Here is a 9,692-nt window from a genome sequence, read left to right as displayed (position 1 = left end):
TGTCTTTCCCTCCTCCATCCCTCCTCTGTCTTTTCCCTCCTCCCATCCTCTCTGTCTTTCCTCCTCCATCCTCTCTGTCTTCTTCCCTCCTCCATCCTCTCTCTGTCCTTTCCCCTCCTCCATCCTCTGTCTTCTCCTCCATCCCTCTCTGTCTTTTCCCTCCCTCCATCCTCTCTGTGTCTTTCCCTCCTCCATCCTCTCTGTCTTTCCCTCCTCCATCCTCTTGTCTTTCCCTCCTCCATCCTCTGTCTTTCCCTCCTCCATCCTCTGTCTTTCCCTCCTCCATCCTCTGTCTTTCCCTCCTCCATCCTCTCTGTCTTTCCCTCCTCCATCCTCTCTCTTTCCCTCCTCCATCCTCTCTGTCTTTCCCTCCTCCATCCTCTGTCTTTCTCCAGTCTAACACCAGTCTCTCTCCTTCCTCTAGATGCAGTTACCCCCAGTGCGTCTCTCAGAGCTCCACAGTGATCTGAAGATCCAGGAGAAAGATGAACTACAGTGGAAGAAGTCTAAGGCAGAAGGGATGGATGAGAATGGAGAGAGAGAGGCCAAGCTACGACGTGGCTTCAACGGTGAGAGAGGGATGGAGAGGGTGGGTGGAGAGAGAGGGGTGGGTGGAGAGGGAGGGAGGGGGGCAAGCTAAGACGTGGCTTCAGCGGTGAGAGAGGAGGAGGGGGGCAAGCTACGACGTGGCTTCAACGGTGAGAGAGAGATGGGGGGAGGCCAAGCTACGACGTGGCTTCAACGGTGAGAGAGGGATGGGGGGAGGCCAAGCCACGACGTGGCTTCAACGGTGAGAGAGGGATGGAGGGGGAGAGACTAGAAGGGTTTTAAATAACTACTTAAACTACCTACCTGACTGATAGAGCTTCATAAACAGTTGGTTTTCTAGAGAGAGACGGAGCTGCTTTATAAACAGTTGGTTTTCTAGAGAGAGACAGAGCTGCTTTATAAACAGTTGGTTTTCTAGAGAGACGGAGCTGCTTTATTAACAGTTGGTTTTCTAGAGAGAGACAGAGCTGCTTTATAAACAGTTGGTTTTCTAGAGAGAGACAGAGCTGCTTTATAAACAGTTGGTTTTCTAGAGAGACAGGGCTGCTTTATAAACAGTTGGTTTTCTAGAGAGACAGAGCTGCTTTATAAACAGTTGGTTTTCTAGAGAGACAGAGCTGCTTTATAAACAGTTGGTTTTCTAGAGAGAGACAGAGCTGCTTTATAAACAGTTGGTTTTCTAGAGAGAGACAGAGCTGCTTTATAAACAGTTGGTTTTCTAGAGAGACAGGGCTGCTTTATAAACAGTTGGTTTTCTAGAGAGAGACAGAGCTGCTTTATAAACAGTTGGTTTTCTAGAGAGACAGAGCTGCTTTATAAACAGTTGGTTTTCTAGAGAGAGACAGAGCTGCTTTATAAACAGTTGGTTTTCTAGAGAGAGACAGAGCTGCTTTATAAACAGTTGGTTTTCTAGAGAGAGACAGAGCTGCTTTATAAACAGTTGGTTTTCTAGAGAGACAGAGCTGCTTTATAAACAGTTGGTTTTCTAGAGAGAGACAGAGCTGCTTTATAAACAGTTGGTTTTCTAGAGAGAGACAGAGCTGCTTTATAAACAGTTGGTTTTCTAGAGAGAGACAGAGCTGCTTTATAAACAGTTGGTTTTCTAGAGAGACAGAGCTGCTTTATAAACAGTTGGTTTTCTAGAGAGAGACAGAGCTGCTTTATAAACAGTTGGTTTTCTAGAGAGACAGAGCTGCTTTATAAACAGTTGGTTTTCTAGAGAGAGACAGAGCTGCTTTATAAACAGTTGGTTTTCTAGAGAGACAGAGCTGCTTTATAAACAGTTGGTTTTCTAGAGAGACAGAGCTGCTTTATAAACAGTTGGTTTTCTAGAGAGAGACAGAGCTGCTTTATAAACAGTTGGTTTTCTAGAGAGAGACGGAGCTGCTTTATAAACAGTTGGTTTTCTAGAGAGAGACAGAGCTGCTTTATAAACAGTTGGTTTTCTAGAGAGACAGAGCTGCTTTATAAACAGTTGGTTTTCTAGAGAGAGACAGAGCTGCTTTATAAACAGTTGGTTTTCTAGAGAGAGACAGCTGCTTTATAAACAGTAGGTTTTCTAGAGAGAGACAGAGCCTCTTTATAAACAGTTGGTTTTCTAGAGAGACAGAGCTGCTTTATAAACAGTTGGTTTTCTAGAGAGAGACAGAGCTGCTTTATAAACAGTTGGTTTTCTAGAGAGACAGAGCTGCTTCATAAACAGTTGGTTTTCTAGAGAGAGACAGGGCTGCTTTATAAACAGTTGGTTTTCTAGAGAGACAGAGCTGCTTCATAAACAGTTGGTTTTCTAGAGAGAGACAGAGCTGCTTTATAAACAGTTGGTTTTCTAGAGAGACAGAGCTGCTTTATAAACAGTTGGTTTTCTAGAGAGAGACAGAGCTGCTTTATAAACAGTTGGTTTTCTAGAGAGAGACAGCTGCTTTATAAACAGTAGGTTTTCTAGAGAGAGACAGAGCCTCTTTATAAACAGTTTGTTTTCTAGAGAAACAGAGCTGCTTTATAAACAGTTGGTTTTCTAGAGAGAGACAGAGCTGCTTTATAAACAGTTGGTTTTCTAGAGAGACAGAGCTGCTTCATAAACAGTTGGTTTTCTAGAGAGAGACAGAGCTGCTTTATAAACAGTTGGTTTTCTAGAGAGACAGGGCTGCTTTATTAACAGTTGGTTTTCTAGAGAGAGACAGAGCTGCTTTATAAACAGTTGGTTTTCTAGAGAGAGACAGAGCTGCTTTATTAACAGTTGGTTTTCTAGAGAGAGAGAGCTGCTTTATAAACAGTTGGTTTTCTAGAGAGAGACAGGGCTGATGGGGGTGTGAAGGGCCTTGGGGAAGGGGAAGGTGTGTGGCTTGTTATAATGTGGTGGGGGTGTGAAGGGCCTTGGGGAAGGGGAAGGTGTTATATGTTGGGGGTGGGGGTGTGAAGGGCCTTGGGGAAGGTGAAGGTGTGGCTTGTTATAATGTGGTGGGGGTGTGAAGGGCCTTGGGGAAGGTGTTATATGTTATAATGTGGGGGTGTGAAGGCCTTGGGGAAGGTGTGGGGCTTGTTATAATGTGGGGGTGTGAAAGGTGTTATATGTTATAATGTGGTGGGGGTGTGAAGGCCAAATTAATCATAGTGGGCAGAGCCAAGCACGAGCTAGCGAGATCCTATTGGCTCTTTCTAGCATGTATTTGTGTTAGGGAACGCCTACTCTGAAGTGCATGTGTGCAATAACTAAATTCAACCCTTAATTAACTCCTTTATAAACAACTATTTTACTTTAAAAAACAACTTTAACAATGGATGAAGTCTACAAAACTTAGTCCACTCTGTTCATAACAGATTGTAATTTTGGGAACGGAGAACTGTAACGAGATCAAATGTTTAATCGATGAGATAATGAGCAGAACGTCGTCCAAAATCCTCCCATCTCCACCTTCCCCACCGCCGGCCACTGGGCTTCCTCTCATCACCATATTTGGTAGTGAGTGGAAACGCCAACCGGATGCCATTTTGTGTCTCCCTCCACCCCAGTGATCCTGGCTAAGTATGGGATAGTATGGTTAACTGGCGTCCATTTTGTGTCTCCCCTCCACCCCAGTGATCCTGGCTAAGTATGGTATAGTATGGTTAACTGGCGTCCATTTTGTGTCTCCCCTCCACCCCAGTGATCCTGGCTAAGTATGGGATAGTATGGTTAACTGTCGTCCATTTTGTGTCTCCCCTCCACCCCAGTGATCCTGGCTAAGTATGGGATAGTATGGTTAACTGGCGTCCATTTTGTGTCTCCCTCTACCCCAGTGATCCTGGCTAAGTATGGGATAGTATGGTTAACTGGCGTCCATTTTGTGTCTCCACTCCACCCCAGTGATCCTGGCTAAGTATGGGATAGTATGGTTAACTGGCGTCCATTTTGTGTCTCCCCTCCACCCCAGTGATCCTGGCTAAGTATGGGATAGTATGGTTATTTGGAAGTCCATTTGTGTCTCCCCTCCACCCCAGTGATCCTGGCTAAGTATGGGATAGTATGGTTAACTGGCGTCCATTTGTGTCTCCCCTCCACCCCAGTGATCCTGGCTAAGTATGGGATAGTATGGGATTTTGTGTCTCCCTCCACCCCCAGTATCCTGGCTAAGTATGGGATAGTATGGTTAACTGGCGTCCATTTTTATGTCTCCCTCCACCCCAGTGATCCTGGCTAAGTATGGGATAGTATGGTTAACTGGCGTCCATTTTGTGTCTCCCCTCCACCCCAGTGATCCTGGCTAAGTATGGGATGGATGGGAAGAAGGACACCAGACCTCTAGAAATCAAACAACCTCAAGGACCATGACTTCCAGAGAAGGAGACATGTTTGATGACCCCAGACTGGATAAACTGTGGAATAAGGTGAGGAGGGGGGGTGGGGGGGGAGAAGGAGGGGGTGGGAGGAGGAGGGAGGGACGGGGTGGAGGGGGGGAGGGAGGGGTGGAGGGAGGGGACGGGGGAGGAGGGAGGGACGGGGTGGGGGTCGGAGGAGAGAGACAGACAGACGGGGTGGGGCACTTGTTCTCTTCTCTTACCAGTCATTTCCTTTAAAATCAGTGATCAGCTTAATATGGTAATAACTCCCACCAGGCCACGCCTCCACCAGATTAGTGGGAAGTGAGAAGGAGTGAACACTTCAGGAGAAGGTGATATGATTGGGACGCACGGCCAGTTTCAGTATAACGGCGTCCATTTTGGGGATGAGCGTGCTCAGTTTCTCTCCCTCTATGGCTTGCACCCAGTTTACAACCCAGAAGCCATTTTGGGGCTACTTGTCCTCAGTTTCTCTCCCTCTATGGATTTCACCCCAGTTTACAACCCAGAAGCCATTTTGGGGCTACTTGTCCCTCAGTTTCTCCCTCTCCCTCTCCCTTCTGTAGCTCAGTTTCTGGCACTCCCTCTTCCCGGGATGGATTTCACCCTGTAAGTCGCTTTGGAGTTTACAACTCAAGAACCCCAGCCATTTTGGGGCTACTTGTCCTCAGTTTCTCTCCCTCTAAGGATTTCACCCCAGTTTACAACCCAAGAAGCCATTTTGGGGCTACTTGTCCTCGGTTTCTCTTCCTCTATGGATTTCACCCCAGTTTACAACCCAGAAGCCATTTTGGGGCTACTTGTCCTCAGTTTCTCTTCCTCTATGGATTTCACCCCAGTTTACAACCCAAGAAGCCATTTTGGGGCTTCCCTCCTTCCTATTCTTCCTACTAACAGTGTAATGGAAATGTGTCCTACGAATCAGAGTTCTGGTAAGTTCTCAGAGGAGGAGATGCAGAGTCTGAAGGAGTTTCAACACCACAAGGACAAGATCAGTACAACATCGTCATGGATACCGTCAGCCTGTACACGGAGGGTGAGAGGGCTTTTACGCTCGTTCTCGTTCTTCTCTTTTGTCTGTCGTTCTGCCTCTCTCTCTCTCCTCTCTCTCCTCTCTCATTTCATCTCTCTCTCTCTCTCTCTCGTCTCTCTCCTCTCTCATTTCCTCTTCTCTCTCCTCTGGAAGTCTCCTCTCTTCCCTCTCTCCTAGTGATTGTCAGTGTTACCCAGTGATGAAGTGTCACTTGGTTTAGGATGAATTATAATGTAGTTGTTTTTTTTGTCTGTCGTTCTGCCTCTCCTCCTCCTCTCTCTCTCTTCTCTCTCTCCTCTCCTCTCTCCTTTCCTCTCCTCTCCTCTCCTCTTCTCTCTCCTCTCACCCATCTCTCATCCCTCTCACCCATCTCTCTCCCCTCTCCTCCTCTCCCTCCCCTCCTCCCTCTCCCTCCCCTCCTCCTCCTCTCCCCCTCCCCTCCCCTCCTCTCCATCCCCTCCTCCTCTCCCTCCCCTCCTCCTCTCCATCCCCTCCTCCTCTCCATCCCCTCCTCCTCTCCATCCCCTCCTCCTCCCCTCCTCCTCTCCCTCCCTCCTCCCTCTCCCCTCCTCCTCTCCATCCCCTCCTCTCTCCCTCCCTCCCCCTCTCCATCCCCTCCCCCTCTCCATCCCCTCCTCCATCCCCTCCTCCTCTCCATCCCCTCCCTCCTCTCCCATCCCCTCATCCTCTCCATCCCCTCCCTCCTCTCCCTCCCTCCCTCCTCCCCTCTCCCTCCCTCCCCTCCTCTCCATCCCCTCCTCCTCTCTCCTCCTCCTCTCCTCCCCTCCTCTCCATTCCCTCCTCCCTCTCCAGGACCTCCTCTCCCTCCCTCCTCCTCTCCATCCCCTCTCCATCTCCTCCTCTATAGAGATCCATAAGAATGTGATCTCTCCATTAGAAAGGGAAGTTAAAGAACATGTCCTGCATCAGAAACACACCGACCTGAAGGACAAGATGAGGTGTGTATTAACGCTGTGTGTGTGTTTTAATGGTTGTGTGTGTGTTTTTTATGGTTGTGTGTGTTTTAATGGTTGTCTGTGTTTTAATGGTTGTGTGTGTGTTTTAATGGTTGTGTGTGTGTGTGTGTTTTAATGGTTGTGTGTGTGTGTGTTTTTTAATGGTTGTGTGTGTGTTTTAATGGTTGTGTGTGTGTTTTAATGGTTGTCTGTGTGTTTTAATGGTTGTCTGTGTGTTTTAATGGTTGTGTGTGTGTTTTGTAGGGATCTGAACCAGGGCTTTGAACGCCTGAAAACTCAGCCACGAGGGCTTCAGCGAGGACAGTGGTGAGTGGGTACACACACACACACACAGGTTGCGTGTGACTAGTTGTGATGTCCCCTCCCTCCTCTCAGAGTTTAAAGAGCCCAGGAGTGATAGAGCTGTGGGAGATGGCACAGAGAAACCAACCTGACTGGGGATGAACTGGACTCGCTCAAGGTGTGTGTGTGTGTGTGTGTGTGTGTGTTCTTTCAGGATCTGTTTTAAAGTGATCACTTTTCACAGTCTGGATCATAATGTTCTGTCCGGTTTGGGTGTGTCTCTCTCTGTGTGTGTGTGAGATCAGGAGGAACTGAAGCACTTTGAGACCAAGGTAGAGAAGCACAGCCACTACCAGGTAACCAATCGATATCAATTATTAATCAATCAGTTTTTTTCCCTCGTCGATCTACACACAATACCCCATAATGACATCACAATACCCATAATGACATCACAATGCCCCATATGACATCACAATACCCCATGTGATATTTACAGAAGTATTCAGACCCTTTACTGTTGAAGCACCTTTGGCAGCGATCTGCATCAAGTCTTGGGTATGACGATGCAAAGCTTGGCACACCTGTATTTGGGAGTTTCTCCCATTCTTCTCTACAGATCCTCTCAAGCTCTGCCAGGTTGGATGGGGAGCTTTGCTGCACAGCTATTTTCAGGTCTCTCCAGAGATGTTTGATCATGTTCAAGTCCGGGCTCTGACTGGGCCACTCAAGGACATTCTGGACTTGTCCCTAAGCCGCTCCTGCGTTGTCTTAGCTGTGCTTAGGTCGTTGTCCTGTTGAAGGTGAACTCTGCCAGTCGAGGTTGCGAGCGCTCTGAGCAACATAACAAGGATCTCTGTACTTTACTTGTCGACTTTGGCTTCATCCTGATTACCTCACGCCTCGCCATGAGTAACATCCCCACCGTATGATGCTGCCACTTCCATGCTGCCAACAGAGGGAATGGTGCTTACCTATTACTTCACACCGCAGGGATGGTGCCACCTCCATGCTTCACCGTAGATGGCACACCGTGCCTTCACCGTAGGGATGGTGCCACCTCGATGCTTCATCGTAGGGATGGTGCCACCTCCATGCTTCACCGTAGGGATGGTGCCACCTCCATGCTTCACCGTAGGAATGGTGCCACCTCCATGCTTCACCGTAGGGATGGTGCCACCTCCATGCTTCACCGTAGGAATGGTGCCACCTCCATGCTTCACCGTAGGGATGGTGCCACCTTGATGCTTCATCGTAGGAATGGTGCCACCTCCATGCTTCACCGTAGGAATGGTGCCACCTCCATGCTTCACCGTAGGAATGGTGCCACCTCCATGCTTCACCGTAGGGATGGTGCCACCTCCATGCTTCACCGTAGGGATGGTGCCACCTCGATGCTTCACCGTAGGGATGGTGCCACCTCGATGCTTCACCGTAGGGATGGTGCCACCTCGATGCTTCATCGTAGGGATGGTGCCACCTCGATGCTTCATCGTAGGGATGGTGCCACCTCGATGCTTCATCGTAGGGATGGTGCCACCTCGATGCTTCATCGTAGGGATGGTGCCACCTCGATGCTTCACCGTAGGAATGGTGCCACCTCCATGCTTCACCGTAGGAATGGTGCCACCTCCATGCTTCACCGTAGGGATGGTGCCACCTCCATGCTTCACCGTAGGGATGGTGCCACCTCCATGCTTCACCGTAGGGATGGTGCCACCTCGATGCTTCATCGTAGGGATGGTGCCACCTCGATGCTTCATCGTAGGGATGGTGCCACCTCGATGCTTCATCGTAGGGATGGTGCCACCTCGATGCTTCATCGTAGGGATGGTGCCACCTCGATGCTTCATCGTAGGGATGGTGCCACCTCGATGCTTCATCGTAGGGATGGTGCCACCTCGATGCTTCATCGTAGGGATGGTGCCACCTCGATGCTTCATCGTAGGGATGGTGCCACCTCGATGCTTCATCGTAGGGATGGTGCCACCTCGATGCTTCATCGTAGGGATGGTGCCACCTCGATGCTTCATCGTAGGGATGGTGCCACCTCGATGCTTCATCGTAGGGATGGTGCCACCTCGATGCTTCATCGTAGGGATGGTGCCACCTCGATGCTTCATCGTAGGGATGGTGCCACCTCGATGCTTCATCGTAGGGATGGTGCCACCTCGATGCTTCATCGTAGGGATGGTGCCACCTCGATGCTTCATCGTAGGGATGGTGCCACCTCGATGCTTCACCGTAGGGATGGTGCCACCTCGATGCTTCACCGTAGGGATGGTGCCACCTCGATGCTTCATCGTAGGGATGGTGCCACCTCGATGCTTCACCGTAGGGATGGTGCCACCTCGATGCTTCACCGTAGGGATGGTGCCACCTCGATGCTTCACCGTAGGGATGGTGCCACCTCGATGCTTCACCGTAGGGATGGTGCCACCTCGATGCTTCATCGTAGGGATGGTGCCACCTCGATGCTTCATCGTAGGGATGGTGCCACCTCGATGCTTCATCGTAGGGATGGTGCCACCTCGATGCTTCATCGTAGGGATGGTGCCACCTCGATGCTTCATCGTAGGGATGGTGCCACTCGATGCTTCATCGTAGGGATGGTGCCACCTCGATGCTTCACCGTAGGGATGGTGCCACCTCGATGCTTCATACGTAGGGATGGTGCCACCTCGATGCTTCATCGTAGGGATGGTGCCACCTCGATGCTTCATCGTAGGGATGGTGCCACCTCGATGCTTCATCGTAGGGATGGTGCCACCTCGATGCCTTCATCGTAGGGATGGTGCCACCTCGATGCTTCATCCGTGAGGATGGTGCCACCTCGATGCTTCACCGTAGGGATGGTGCCACCTCGATGCTTCACCGTAGGTGGTGCACCTCGTGCTTCATCGTAGGATGGTGCCACCTCGTGCTTCATCGTAGGATGGTGCCACCTCGATGCTTCATCGTAGGGATGGTGCCACCTCGATGCTTCATCGTAGGGATGGTGCCACCTCGATGCTTCATCGTAGGGATGGTGCCAC

General features: G+C 49.8%; 1 pseudogene; it reads left to right on the top strand.

The window, feature by feature from the left end:
* The first annotated feature begins 424 nt into the window (after positions 1-424).
* Positions 425-7,583, top strand: LOC127921973 (alpha-2-macroglobulin receptor-associated protein-like; annotated as a pseudogene).
* The last annotated feature ends 2,109 nt before the right edge of the window (positions 7,584-9,692 follow it).

Source organism: Oncorhynchus keta, unplaced genomic scaffold, assembly GCF_023373465.1.
Source record: "Oncorhynchus keta strain PuntledgeMale-10-30-2019 unplaced genomic scaffold, Oket_V2 Un_contig_24230_pilon_pilon, whole genome shotgun sequence".
NCBI classification, from domain to species: domain Eukaryota; kingdom Metazoa; phylum Chordata; class Actinopteri; order Salmoniformes; family Salmonidae; genus Oncorhynchus; species Oncorhynchus keta.
This window is presented reverse-complemented; position numbering and strand designations above follow the sequence as displayed.